Source organism: Boleophthalmus pectinirostris, unplaced genomic scaffold (assembly GCF_026225935.1).
Source record: "Boleophthalmus pectinirostris isolate CB_2022bp ecotype Guang Dong unplaced genomic scaffold, ASM2622593v1 HiC_scaffold_23, whole genome shotgun sequence".
Classification (NCBI taxonomy): Eukaryota; Metazoa; Chordata; class Actinopteri; order Gobiiformes; family Gobiidae; genus Boleophthalmus; species Boleophthalmus pectinirostris.
In genome coordinates this window covers 31,078,771-31,088,744 of record NW_026571207.1, presented here as the reverse complement: position 1 = coordinate 31,088,744, position 9,974 = coordinate 31,078,771, and positions in this window count along the sequence as shown.

The window sequence follows — 9,974 nt, the reverse complement described above, 5'->3', positions numbered from 1 at the left end:
CCTAATATATATTTGGTTTGGTCCACTTCTAATTGTGGGTTAGTCCTTGTCTAGTCCTGGTCTAATCCAGGTCTAGTCCAGGTTTAGTTCTCGTCTATTCCTAGTCTAATCCTAGTCTAATTCTGGTCAGATTCAAGTCTAGCCTAGTCCTAGTCTAACCCAGGTCTAGTCCTAGTCTAGTCCTAATCTTGGTTTAGTTCTGGGTTTAATCCCAGGTTTGTACCAAATTTGAGGAGGTGTTTGTGCAAGCGAATGCATCCTAAAACTGGAATGAAACCAACAAATGACAACTTCCTGAAATAATACAAACAATAATTAAAATAATTAAAAGCATATTAATTATTGCTATAAATACTGAAGTTTACTAAAGAATTGTCATATTCACTCTTGGTGGTTTTCAGATTGTGATGGTGTCATGCTGACAGATGGGGGTAAGAGACAGTTTCCTTATTGATTACATCGTACTTTTCCATGAAATATCCAAATGGTAAATTCACAAATGTTAAACCTGCTCATTTCTATTAGTGACTACACTTCAAAAGTCCTGCACTACACAAAACTGTCCCTGTTTGTGAGCTCTAAACCATGTTGTAATGCTGTTACTTCACTAAAAACAAACCAGGAGTTGTGTTTTGTTTCATTCACCCATGCTTGAGTAAACCTGTATTTGTCTGTTTTATTAATTATCAAGTTAACATCTACATTTCATCCTTTGTCCAGTAAAAATGGGAAATTCCAGTGCTAAAGTTATCTGCATGATTCTAGTGAAGATGTATGCAGTTAAAAAACACAGTGAAGCTCTTCCTGTATTACCACATGACATCACCTGGTGTAATAGAGTGTTTTCAGTTTGAGTGAAGAGTCTAAACATGTGTGAATGAAACAAAACACAACTCCAGGTCTGTCTGTGATGAGGAAACAACATTATAACAGAACAGAAAATAGCTTAATATGTATCCTTTAATACTATATAACAAACATCTGCATGTAAATGTTTTCATGTGCACGGCCCTCATCTGTACTCAGTGTTATTTTTACATTCCTGCTACAGTTTTAGCTCACAGGAGTGATGTTATGTGACGGGGACAGACCTGTGGAGCATTGACCTGATACTAAAAACAAACAAACAGAAACTCGTGTGGTTAGTAATGATGAAGTCATGGATGAGCGGAATTCTACACACTGGTATTACACAATCAAAAAATATGTAAAAACAATTATTGGATTATATAACAAATGACTCTTAACTCGTAATAATGTCTTTTGGTTCTGGATTATGATATTTTTAAAAATATAGGTAATTTGATGAAGTAGAAATATTCATTCAGTTTAGTTTATACAAATGAAAGACTGTTTTAAAGGTGGTCTCTTGTCTTTTAAACTATAATTATTTTAAAGGTACATTGTGTAACTTTTCTGATCGAGGGTCTGCTACCTGCTTGTCTTCATAATAAGTATTTTAATGCAATGTTTTGTGTAAATGTTTCACAGCATTCAGCTTTTCTGTCTCTCTGGGGGTCATATGAGCTTGTCAAAGCCTGATCCTGTCAGATGTCAGAAGCTCAGCAGAGCCGGGCCTGGTTAGTACTTGGATGAGAAACCTCTGGGGAAATCAGGAGCCACAGTGAAAAAAAAACTGTTGTTGTGTCCTTAGGCAAGACACTTCACCCACATTGCTTAGTATGAAAGTGGTGTGTGCGTGAGTGATGGTGGTGGTTGGAGGGGCCGATGGCGCAGATTGGCAGCTGCGCTTCAGTCAGTCTGCCCCAGGGCAGCTGTGGCTACAATGAGAAGCTTACCACCACTGGGTATGGAGTGAATGAAAAATACTCTGTAAAGCATGACAAATGACTGTGAAAAGTGCTGTGTAAATAAAAACTTACTTACTTACTCCAATGTAGACAGGAATGCCACCAGGCCGAGTTATGGGTCAGATCTGTGAAGAGGCATGCCTGCCCTTTTTCAATGTATTTTTGAGTGATAAAAATGTAATTGAACAAATATTTGATAGATAAGTTTAATGCCATGATACTGTGAAACATTTCTGGCAACCCTAACCCAGGCAAAGCAATAACATCCAGTAGGGTAAACTCAACCAGAAAATGTGCACAGTCAAACTATAATTATTTGGAATTCAAACTAAATTAGCAACAATGTCTATGTGTATTTACCCATCAGTGTTTTCTGTGTAGTAACATCACTTTACACCATGACCAGAAAACTGCAATCAAATCTTAATTTATTTATATTGTTTCCCTCGTCCCATTCATCGATCTTGTGACCAGATTTATGAAATGAAACTCTCCAGTCAATTATAAAGTTAAGTAAATAAACAGCCAGACGATAAAAGCATGTGACATTTAATCTTACATTATTAGGGTGCATGAGATAAGATACGATGTTTTATCCTTAAAATTGTATTGTTACTTGAGTGATTCTGATTATCCATTAACCAAAATAGTATTGACATATCTATTTCTGTGAATCAGATTTGAAAAGGGAATTTTAACTTCCTGATTCATGTAATTATTAGTAAGAAGAAGATGACACACACACACACACACACGCAGTGGTTTCCTGGAAGAGACTGATCCAAACCTTAACCATAGCCACTACTTTCCCCATCTTAAAGCTCCTATATTAAGCAAAATTGACTCTTTAAGAAATGTTATAATGCTGTTACTCTTCCAAAACACACCTGGAGTGTCTGTCTACATCTCCAAAGCTCAAAACGCTCTGTCCACCTTGTGATGTCATGTTGTGGTGTTTTTCAAGTTAACAGCTCCTTTTACCTTTAGTTCACAAGAGTTAGTCAATTCTAGGGGTGTGCGAAAATACTGAAATATCGTTATATCGTATCATTTAATGTGATGATACAGTATCGATATCGTGGGCTGCTGTATCGATATATGACCAAGAGTATTTTGTTGTTTGTTCAGAGGAAGGAAACTCGTTTATGCAACACATCTGACATTTTCACTGTTTTGATGATTAAAGTGGGCGTGTTTCATATTCACTTTGCACAAGAAGTGGTGTAAGAAAGACTTTTAGTGTCACAGCCATCATTTAGCCTTTGTTTTTTATTGAACCGTATCGAATTGATTTGAAATATATCACACTGAATCGAAAGCTCACTGTATTGAGATATGTATCGTACTGTGGCCTATGTATCGAGGTATTGGCAACTTCTTAACGAGAAGTTGGACAAGACATGGTTTAACAAAGACTTTCAGTGTCACAGCCATGATTTTTTAGCCTTTATTTCTTTTTCAACTGCATCAAATTAAGATATGTATCGTATCGTGGCCTATGTATTTATTTATTTATTTTATTTATTTAATAGGGACAGGGCATATTAATGAACATCTAAAACACTGCAGTGTAAATATGACAGATTATAGCAAGAATGCAAATTTCCATCTGTAGTCCCTAGGCAGGTAACACCACAAATTTAACAAAAAAAAAAACAACAAAAAAGGGGAAGAAGGAGCTGTGTCGAAAGGCGAAGCTCTCGATTTACCGGTCAGTCTACGTTCCTACTCTCACCTATGGTCATGAGCTTTGGATAATGACCAAAAGGATGAGATCGCGGATACTTGAAATGAGTTTCCTCCGCAGGGTGGCTGGGCGCTCCATTAGAGATAAGGTGAGGAGCTCAGTCACATGGGAGGAGCTCGGAGTAGAGCCGCTGCTCCTCCACGTTGAAAGGAGCCAGTTGAGGTGGCTCCAGCATCTGTTCCGGATGCCTCCTGGACGCCTCCCTGGAGAGGTGTTCCAGATATGTCCCACCAGGACACGCAGGAGGGACTATGTCTCTGTGCTGGCCTGGGAACGTCTCAGGATCCCCTTAGAAGAGCTGGAGGAAGTGGGAGTGGAGGGGGAAGTCTGGGAGGCCCTTCTCAGACTGCTGCCCCCGTGACCTGACCCCGGATAAGTGGAAGAAAATGGATGGATGGAAAACAACAAAAACCAAGCGACAGTTCTAAACTTAAAGTGTCCACAAGTCTGTTTTTTCTTTAACCACTGTTTCAAGTGAGATTTGAAAGTGGCCAGTGTTGGAGTCTCTTATTGATAATGGGAGACTGTTCCAAAACTTAGTGCCTCTGACTGAGACACACTTTGTCCAAATGTGGTGCGTCTGTGTGGAGCTCACAGTTCCCCCAGACTGTGGCTCTAGTTCCCTTCCCACTGACAGTCTTTACTTTAATAAAATCCTGTAACGTAAGGGAGCAAGTCCACACAAAACTGTATATATAAAACATCATTTTTTAAAATCAACACAATTATTAAAATTAAGCAAATTGTACTTATCTAAAATAGTGCAGTGGTGAAATGAGAGTGGTTTCTTGTCCAGTATTTTTACGGCTTATTTAAAAAGTGATTCGACTGGTTTGTTGTGCCAGCAGCAAGTGACCATGTGGTTATGCAGTACTCTATATGAGACAGAATCATGGAGTGTAAAAACATTTGTTACTTGTCTAAAATTCACTAAGTTATTGAGAGAGTTAGAGTATTAGGTATGTATCGTATCGGCAACATCTTAACGATACCCAGTCCTAGTCAATTCCAAGTTTGAAACCATCCAAATGATTCTAGTGAAGGAGTATCGAGTTTAAAAACACAGTGGAGCACTTCCTGTACTAGCACATGACATCACAAGGTGGAACAGAGATTTTTTCAGTTTGAGAGAAGAACTCAGCCTAAATGTGCAGTATTTGTGTGTTAAATATGTGAAACAAAGCACAACTCTGGCGATACTGATGAGAAAACAACATAATAACAGATGAGGAAACAGCAGAATATGGGCCCTTTAACGTAAAGCCTAACCTTAACCTATTTTAACCCATGAACTTTAAAACATGCTGCTGAACTAATAATAACACATTTACATAATGGAAACAGGTCCCCATGATGTGAGTATGTGTGTTCGGATTAGTCCCCACTGTTTACGTGTTTACTTAAGCATTATCAGCTGAGAAACACTCCCTTTAAGCGTCAGTGCTCAGACCAGTCCAACTCTGCGTCACTGGAAAGAGCAGTAAAAATATGTTAAACTGTTATTACAAACAGAAATGTTGTGAAATGTTCCTCTAAATTTAACTCAAAGACTGAGAAACCACTGATGTCATGATTTACTGTACATACGAAATTAATATGGTGGATTTTCATGTTTGTTTTGGTTTTATATCACCTGCTTATTTCTATGGATATGTCACTGCTCTGCAATGAACAATAAGGTGACATTAAACAGACGTACCTTTATACTAGTATTTATTCTTTATATTAGTATTTATTCAATTACAGGTGGTTTTATAGCTTAAAAACACCTAGAAAAACAGATATTCTGACTGGGAGCGGGGTTGCCTCTCCACAGAATGCATGTTAGTGAGATATTTTGAGCAGTGAAAACTCCTGTATTTGAAGACAGATAGCATAGATCAGTGTTTCTCAAACTTTTTTTCTGGGGACCCATATTTTAAAGGTCACAAACCTTCAAGATCCAAGTCAATAGACATTATTCATAAATCACAAAATAAAGCTACATTTGACCATTACTGAACATTACTGAGGATATTTTATTGCTGATGGAGTGATCGTGTCTCTCTGATTAGTATTACTCAAGTTTGGAACAAGATTGTCAATAAAATAACTACAAAAAGATTAGAAATTATACAAAACATTTCAACATTTCAAAATTTTTAATGAGACAGGTGGTCCTGTCTGAGTTTTTGAAGTGTGTTCCAGTCCGGGGTGCAGGAGGAGAGCGTAGCGGCAGCAGATCAGGCGCATGTCAGGCGACCCAAAAACAATCTCTTGTGACCCACCTGAGGATCACGACTTAGTCTTTGGGAAACAATGGCGTAGATAACTTGCATAGCAGCTGGACTGAGGTAGTGTGACATTGCCCATATCACTGGGCTCCAGTCAAATGAAGCTCACTGAGGCTTTATTGGAGCAGCTTTAGGAGTGGATTTGGAGCTGATTTCAATATTTGGAATAGGAATTTATTTAGACTAAACAGAAAAAATAAAAACACCAGGATCATGCAGAGCAGGTTAATACAAGCGATTGAAGGCCAAAATGAAGGCCATGTCCATTTATATACACACTCTAGATATAAACAGTCTATAATGAAAAGAAGTTCAATATCAACTGAGTGTACATTTTAGGCAAAGCAAAAAAGTAGCAGACTCTCCACTTTTCAACTATGATAATTATTTATTACAAAAATACATCTCTGCTAAGTCTTATACACAATGAAAACTCAAATTACTGTTATGCTACACCTCACCTTTAAAGATCAGGCGTTTGATGACGGTAACAAGAGTTGTGATGTAAATATTGAGAAAAACAAAGCAATGACTTCTGTTGTGGGGTAATTTAAACATGTGAGGAGGGTGGAAATATACTACAACTAATCTAAAAATCCTCCTTTTTATGTCACACTTTTGGGTCTCGTCTTGGCCACAAACTAATTATGACCAGAGGGACCCTTTATCTAAATTGTGGACCATTTCCTAAAACTTGTTTACTGTCGAGGTATTTCTGGTTCTTCTTGTTTAAAGGGCCCATATTACATTAGTTTCTGATGTGGTTTGTTCATCACAAACAGACCTGGAGTTGTTTTTTGTCTCATCCACACATGTTTAACACACAAACTCTGCATATTTAGGCCTAGTTCTTCTCTCTCAAATGGAAAAACACTCCTTGTAATGTCATGTGGTAATACAGGAAGTGCTCCACTGTGTTTTTAAACTCCATAGAATCATTTGGATGATTTCAGCTCTGAAACTGGCCATTTTTACTGATTTAAAAGTAAAACATTGCTGTTAATTTGCGAACTACAGCTTCAGTGATGTAGACAGTTTAATAATAAAAGAGTACACAAACTTACTTCAAACAAAACACAACTGCAGGTCTGTTTGTGATGAGGAAACAACATTATAACAGATCAGAAACAGAGTAATATTTCAAAGGAACACTATGTAAAGGTTCCATGGAAATAAAAAGTTAAAACAATACTTTGGAACATTCTAAATGGAGATAGATGCATTTTGCCATACTGTGACATATTAGAGGCAATGCAACAACATTTTCCATGGAAATGTTGGAAATGTTGAAGCTCCAGGCCAAATAAAGAGTCAGGTTTGTGGAGATGCAAGTCTACTCACTGAAAGAAAACAAATATCCAAAATGTAAGAACATGCTTTCATTTTACTCACATTTTTTGCTAAAAAGTTACATACTGGGACTTTAAAATCTTCATCAATGTTCTAAAAGGTCCTTATTAATGTACAACAACAATATTTATTAAAGATGTGGATGAAACAAAACACAACTCCAGCTATGTTTGTGATCAGGAAACAAAATTGTAACATACACTGGAAAATCTGTAATCTGCAAGCCTATTCACAGAAAGGAAGCAAACATCCAAAGTAAATCAAATTTTAGTCTAAAAGTTACATACTGGAGGTTTAAATTCTTAATCGATGCTCTTATTCTGAAAGGTCCAGATTGCGTTTTACAGCAACAATATTTCTAAAAGATTCCAATCATAGTTGAGGGCTCAGCAAATACAAAAAGTCATTCTTCTACTGAAAGCATGACTTATATTCATGTTCATTTCTCACTAAATCCTGTAAGCCCATTGATTCATTTGGTCTTAATATAAAACTCCTCACACCCAAGCAATATCAAACAATAACACCTCCTACATTTGGCCTTTTAAAGTGTCCTGTCAACAGCCTGTTTTGACGGAAAACTGTCCGGACGTCTCGCGGGTCTGGCTGTTTCCGCACATGTGTGGTTCAGATTCGAACCCAGACTCGCTTCCTACAGGAGCTGAGAAGAGGAGGAAGAGGTGGAAAAGGAAGAGGAGGAAGGAGGGGGAGTTTCTATTGAAGTCTAGGCTGAAAGATCATATCAAGCAAAGAAAATTACCTTCTATAGCGTTCTAACAGACTTCCTGGTTTACAGAAGTGGAAATCCCGTCATGCTGGCCTCTTTAATGTATGTCTCTGTGTGCACGTGAATAATGCAAGACCCAGTTTTGTTAAGTAGGCTACTGTGGGCCAATATACGCTATACACAAAGACAGCAAAATACATCTTCATGGCTATTTGAATGAAGGCAACAGAATGTGATCTGTAAATAACAAAATATCCTGTTTTGCACTCTACAAACATATTCTGAAACGCTTGGAATTATTTATCTAGGGCAGAGATTCACAAATTTTACAGACAGTTACCACCAAAAATAACCATGTAACCGATTTAAGACGCTCACTGCAAAATCAGAATGCAAAATGATGTCTAGATGTTAGAATTTCATGTTGCAACACATCTAAAATTTGATTGAAGTTTGTGTTTAGTTAATTTAGCCTAATTCTAAAACTCATTTTCCGCAATAGTCAGAATTTTGATTGTAAACATACTGTACATACACTACACCTCCATGATTGTGCTATTCTGTATACTGTAGAGCCCCGGCCTTCAAAAAAGTGAAGACCATTTCAGGGGGACTTAAACAAGAAGGTCAAGGGTTTGCAGTATTGTCAACAAAGCAAAGTATTTAGTAGAATTATTTAACTTTTTTTCCTTTGCTACACAATTCCATATACCTCGCTTCATATATTTGAGGTCTTCTGTGTGTATATAAAATGTAGAAAGTAGTAAAAAAAAAAAAAAAATTGACAACAAAATAAAAATAAATAAAGGCATGTCCAAACTTTTGATTGGTCGTGTATTGGGGTGTAACGATATCCAAGTCTCATGATACGATATCGTCAAGGTATGAACCTCACGGTACAATACTTATTGTGTTGTCGTGGGAAAGCTCACGATTTGATGGGGAGGCTCACGATTAGGGATGTTACAATATCCATATCTCCCTGTACGATATTTTCACGATATACATCTCATGGTACGATATTTATTGTGATATTTTGTGGAGATTAACAAAACTGTTAATATGTTACTTTTTCCTCTTAAAATGCCTTGACAAGACTTAATCCAAAGAACTAAGACTTAAAAGTGATTAGAACTGTTATTTCTTCTTGTAGTCTACACTGAAATGGAGCAAAGGATCATGGTCTATGTAGTTCTCTCTGTCTTTTTCTTAGCTATTGCCACACCATAACTCTTAATTTAAGCAAAGTGACTTGTAATTCGATTCGATTATAATTCGATTTGATTTGGTTGGTAGTGTACATTGGGTCGGTCTTCACACTGTGTAGCCCAGTGTTTCCCAATTTTTTTCTGGGGACCCATATATTGAAAGTCACAAACCTTCATGACCCAAGTCAACAGATATTGATAAATCACAAAATAAAGGTGGATTTGACCATTATTGAACATTAATGAGGATATTTAATTGTTATCTGAGTGATCGTGTCTCTCTGAAGTTTTAAACTATGAAAAACAGTCATTGAACCAACAATAAAAGGACAGATCGTGACAACGCAACTTCAAAAAATGTCTTCGCGACCCAGTTTTTGGGAAACAATGTACTGGTGATAGGCATACAGCTCCACCATACACCAATATTTAATTTGGGTCAAAACACCAAACTCAGTGAAACACGTGAAGCTTTATTTGTAAAAGGTGTGTGAAACAGGCCAGTGGATAACAATGCTTTACACTAGAGATTTCTTAATGTGGGTCAAGAGATTGATATGATTTTAGACCTTAGAAGAACAAAAACTGTTATCGCTATGATTTTTATGGTGATTATCAGTAAACAAACAAAAACACATATAAGTTACTCTATCAGTAAAACTTTGAACGTGCTCTCACTCACTTTATTTTTACTACTTTCTGCATTTTATAAACACACATACATCAAATATATGAAGTTAGATTCATCGATTTACGTAGCAAAGACAAAAAGTTAAATAACACCTCTAAAGATTCTGAGTGGCTACTTTAAGAATTTGAACTCAAAAAAATATATCTATAAAACAAAACAAACAAACA